The sequence below is a fragment of the Rhinopithecus bieti genome, unplaced genomic scaffold, assembly GCF_001698545.2.
Source record: "Rhinopithecus bieti isolate Rb0 unplaced genomic scaffold, ASM169854v2 scaffold_14009, whole genome shotgun sequence".
NCBI classification, from domain to species: Eukaryota; Metazoa; Chordata; class Mammalia; order Primates; family Cercopithecidae; genus Rhinopithecus; species Rhinopithecus bieti.
Window position 1 is genome coordinate 2,345,144 of NW_016808040.1, and position 5,592 is coordinate 2,350,735.

Sequence of the window (5,592 nt, forward strand, 5' to 3'; positions counted from 1 at the left end):
GTTTTTAGAAGCATGAATTGAAACTGTATAAGCATAACTTTATTGTTATATATAACATTATACACACATTTATATAATTATACAATAAACATGCTTATGTTCATATATTTATTTTTGCTTATTTATATTCATAAGTAAGGCCAATAGGAAGTAACAATCTGTATATCTGAGTGATAATTTCATAGATAATTTGTTTGTTCGTTTTATAACCCAATTATATTTTTCCTAATGTATTGCAACTGAAACTTGGAAAAAAATAACAGAAGCAAATAGAGAAAACAAATTGTATCCGCCATATCTCATAATCCACAAATTCATCCTATTAGAGGAGGAACTATGTAAAACAAATTTTATTGGTTGAATGTCCTATTTCGTTAATTGCAAAACTGCATGAGAACATGCTTGTGACTTATTTAGCAGCTTGTTGGCTTTCCACTGGATTCATGAGTGTCCTTTGGAAAGAGAATACATTTGGAACGCTTTACACCTTTTCTTTGTCCAGTACCCTCTTCTCACTTCTATCGCTAAGGTGTTAGAAGCAACTATAACATAAGCACTGATGTTTACTGTTCCCTGCCCTCCACTTTCATCACTTTGGGAAACGCTTTTTTAAAAAATCAATTGTATTGAACTACAATTTACCTAAAATAAATACTCCTATTTTAAGTGCACAGTTTGCTGAGTTTTGCTCAGTAATGGCCCAGATGAATAAAATTGATTAATTAATTGATTTTTCAAATAATAAATTAACCTTGCAATCTTCTTAGAAATTTCATTTGCTCGTGGTTTATTAACTGTTCTATGTACTGCTACATTCAACTTGTTATTTTGTTTTAGGGACTTTTGAGTCTCTTTATGAGGACTAAACATAGAAGTTGTATTACTTATAATGCCCTTGTCTCGATTTGGAATCAGGGCAATACTGGGTTCATAAAATAAGATAGGAAGGGTCCCTTTAAATTCTTTTTGAGACGGAGTTTCACTCTTGTTGCCCAGGCTGGAGTGCAATGGCGCAATGTCAGCTCACTGCAACCTCCACCTCCTGGGTTCAAGCGATTCTCCTGCCTCAGCCTGCTGAGTAGCTGGGATTTCAGGCATGCACCACCAACCCAACCAATTTTATTTTTTTTGGTAGAGATGGGATTTCTCCATGTTGATTAAGCTGGTCTCGAACTCCCAACCTCAGGTGATCCACCTGCCTCGGCCTCCCAAAGTGCTGGGATTACAAGCATGAGCCACCATGCCTGGCCTGCATTAATTGAATTTTTTCTTCTGTAGATTGTAATCTATCACTATTGTTATTTATTTTACTGCCCAAATTTTCTCAAATTTGGCTATGAAAGTTTACTCAAACTGGATTCTGTTTCCTTTTCACATTTTCCCATTGTTTTGTGAGCATTTCCTTACTTTATGGCATGACAAAATATTTCAAACTAATCTTGTATTTTCCCTGCCCAACCCTGATGTCAAAAATGTCTCCAAGGAGCCTTGGTTCCTTTAATTGGAGAATGGTGTTCTCATTGTTACTGAGATGGTGGTGTTTCTAGGCCCTTTTGTTAGAAGAGCTAGAAAATGTATGTATGTATACTCACACATTTATACACATCTATCTTTATTTCTACAATTATCCATCTGTATGTGTACTAAAAACAATGATTTCATATAATACTTTTGATTCCAATCCAACACTACAGGATGCATTATAGCCTTTCTCTTTCCCTTATTTGTAACTCCGTGCTCTGATGGTAGAAAACCTGGCTCTCATTATCCACAGTATATTTACATTTTGTTCAATCCTAGCATACACATAAAGTAATTTCATATTTGCAAACTCATACCCTTGTGAAAACACATTTGTAAACTATAGTAAAATATTTGTGCATAGTTCTTCTTGTCTTTAGCCTTAAGGATACAGTCAAAAACTGTTGCTTTTTTTGTTTTAAGTTACTTTGTTTAGCTCTTTTCTGCCCCAATTCTATCTGTGTGGTTGTAACTATCATTTGTAAAAGAGTTGAGTTCATTTGTTACTGTTTGTATTCCATTCCCCCACATCCTGGTAAATTTTAATTACTTATCTGTTTGAAGGCATGTGAAATATTATTATAGCTCTAAGAATTAGAGTTTGAAAAATGCTCGGCAAAGTGCCATTCTTCCCTCTTTTGTGGTATGAGGTTTCTGTTATCCCATCCTTTCCATCCCATTCACACCTGCCCTCTGTAGGTAAACAATCCCTTGTTTCTGGATTTTATTTCCCTGTATTTATTTTGCACAGATCATACATGCATATTTCCTTAAATCCTATCGTTTTCTACATGAAGCATAGTATACTATGGAGACTCTTTTGCACTTTGCTGTTGCCTTTAACACTAAATAGTTTATGATACTCAGTTTTAAAATAGTTAAACATAGTTTTATGAACTCTAATAACATTTTTATCTTCTAGTTTCAAGAGCCTTCACAGTTCTGATTTTGTTTCTATTGTCTACTTTACTCCTGATTATGCTTCCCATTTTCATGCATCTTGGCATGTCTAGTAATTTTTTTTAATGCTGGGAATGTGAGCAGTTGTATTGCTGTTGTTTTCCTTTAAAAAGTGCTGTACTTTCCTCTCGCAAGCAGTTTGAGTGACTTGTGGATCAGTTTGATCTTTTAAGGCCTCCTTTTAACCGTTATTATGGTTGGCATACGATAGCCTTCATTCCTGGTGTACTTTAGCTTGACTACTAAGGCACGGCCCCATGAGCTATCACCAGGGACTCTCAGTAGCCAGAATGCATCTATCTTTCCTCTTTGTTTCAACTCTGCGTATTGTTCAGGTTGCATATTCCTAGTTATCCTCTGCCAGTCTCATGGACTTGAACTCTACGCGTGCACTGATTAGTTCTCTGCAAAAATGCAAAGGGTACCCCAAGCATAGTTCAGGAGCTTTTACGCTTCATACCTTCCTCCTTTGTGGAGCTCTGCCATGCACCCACTGTCTCTCCAGTCTCTGGTTTCTATATCCTCCACTCGGAAAGTCTTTGAAGTTTTATTTGGGCTCCTTTCTGTGCCTGTCATTCAGAAATTTTAACTGTGCAGAAAACTGTAGTGACCATGTAGCTGGCCTTGTTTTTTCTTTCACTGTTCTGTTCTGTTGTTCAATGCCTGAAACTAATTGATAAATATCGTTAGTCCAGTTGTCTAGTTATTTACTTCAGAAAAGTAAGCTTGGTCCTTGTTATTCCATCAGATCTAAGGGCAAAAATCTGGTCATTCTTATCAAATTATAAGTTTTTGATATCAAAGTTTAAGAAGCCCTCACTGGTCAGAATGCCACCTTCGTGCAATATAGGAACAGTTGACCGTCCTTAAGGTACTTAGTTACCACCTTCAAATTGCAGCAATCAGTAATATGCCAATCTATTGTATGATGACTCTGAGGTAAACAGTGCCCCTGGAGCTGTGCAAAGTACAACTTATGTGATCATGAACTGCAACTCTGGGAGAATTCTAGAAATATGGAGAAAAAAATGCTGCTGCATATCTGTTTGCAGAAGAAAATGAGGTAATGATTATACTTTTTCATTTGAGGTTAAAATGGCTGGAAGGGATTCTTAAGATAAATTAGAAACATGTTGACTACTGAAGGAAACAAATATAATTCAAGAAGTGTGACAAGTTGGTGAATGTATACACTGAGAAGAACGCTATGAAAGACCAGTCAAAGGATTGGATGCTTGACATTAAACCACAGAGTGTGATACAATCAACAAATTAGAAATCATCAGAATGTATGTAATGACACAGTATTTGTACACACATATGTACATTTAGGGTATGTATTTACAAAATAACACGTAATACTTCCTCCTTTATCCGGAAAAAAAACCACTTACGTAAGCAACAGGAAAACTGCTTAACGGGAAAGAGAAAACAACACCTGTGTATGAGAAACTGTGGAGGATCTATTCTCTTGACAGTCACAGGGATGATAGATAAGACCTTTTTTAGACTTGGTAGCAGAGTTAAATAATTATCTCTAGGGGATAGTCAAGTTCCATGCCTTTCCATCTGCTAAAGCCTGCCCATATTCCATGGCTCACAGCCTCCTTCCAGCTTCCAAGCCAGAAATCACATCACTCTGACTTCTGCTTCTGTCATCACATCTCCTTCTCTGACTCTATTTCATACCTACCTCTTTCTCTTACAAATATTCTTGCAATTACTCACCTTGGTAATCTTCCTATCTCAATCGCATATGCAAAAATCTCATTTACCAAGTAAAACAACATAAACATAATTTTAAAAATGTTTGGGATATAATTACATGCTCAAGTGTTCTGACTGTGAGGAGTATTGTGTGCCTCTACATCATATGCTAAATTAAATGAGTATCTTCCAAGGATTTCTCCAAAAGTGGAGAGCAAAGTGTAGTCCCTGAAACCTACGAATATGTTACCTGACATGGAAAAGGAGATCATGTAGATGTGATTATCTTAAGCACCTTGAGATGAGATTACCTTGGATTTTTCAGAAGGGCCCACTCTAATCACAAAGGTCCTTTGAAGAGAAGGAAGGATGTGTAGGAGAGTCAGAAGGAAATATGCCTAGAAGGAGGTTTAAACTGATGTGATCTAAGAAGGACTCAACCTGATGTTGTCTCATTTGAAGCTATAGGAAACGGGGGCCATGAGCTAAGGAAGGTAATCAGTTCCTACAAACTGGAAAAGGCATGAAAACAGATAATTCTCTAGAGCTTCCATAGGAAGCCCAGCCTTGCTGACACTTTGATTTTAGTCTCATAGAACCAATTAGAGTTATGACCTCTAGAACCAAAAGATTAAAAATTTACATTATTTGAATCTACTAAGTTTGTGACAATGTGTTACATCAGCAATAGAAAACTAATACACATGATCAAGAATATATCAGAATGATTAGCATTTAGTTTAAGTATCAGGAGTGGTAAAATCAGTTAAAAGCAATTTATGGAACCATCAGTTTGTTCCAAGGGAAAAGAAACCTCTGAAATTTACTTGCTTTACATTCTTTTTTAGTTTTCAAAGAATTAGGAGACTCACACAAGCCAAGTTTTAAAACTAACTTAAATTTAGAGAGTTATGAATTTCTAACAGCATGCAAATATTTTGAAATTTCAAGTCATTTCTTTCCTACAAATGTGGTTTACTGCTCAGAAGACATTCATGTTACCAAATCTTCACATACAATTTTACAAACTTACGTTTTCCAGTTTTTAAATAAATCTAAGTTGATCGATATATATATATTTTTTTACTCTAAACCATTAGTGCATACTTTTTAAAGTCTCAGCCAACAAAGCTTATTCTTCACCTGTCCCTTTAAATTTTGTTGATTCTAGAAGCACATTTGAAGATACTTGTGAGAATGAAAATACAAGTACCCTTTTCTGGTTCACTGGTTTGTTTGCACATATAGGTTTTATTTACTGGAATCATGATTATTATGAGAAGATAGGATTTTCTTTGAAAGTATTGTTTCCTTATTTTGGAGAAAAGAAGTAAAGAATTGCTAGGAAATTTTATTCTAAGCATAGTACTAGAGTTATAGGCACATTTTGAGAAGATGAAAAAT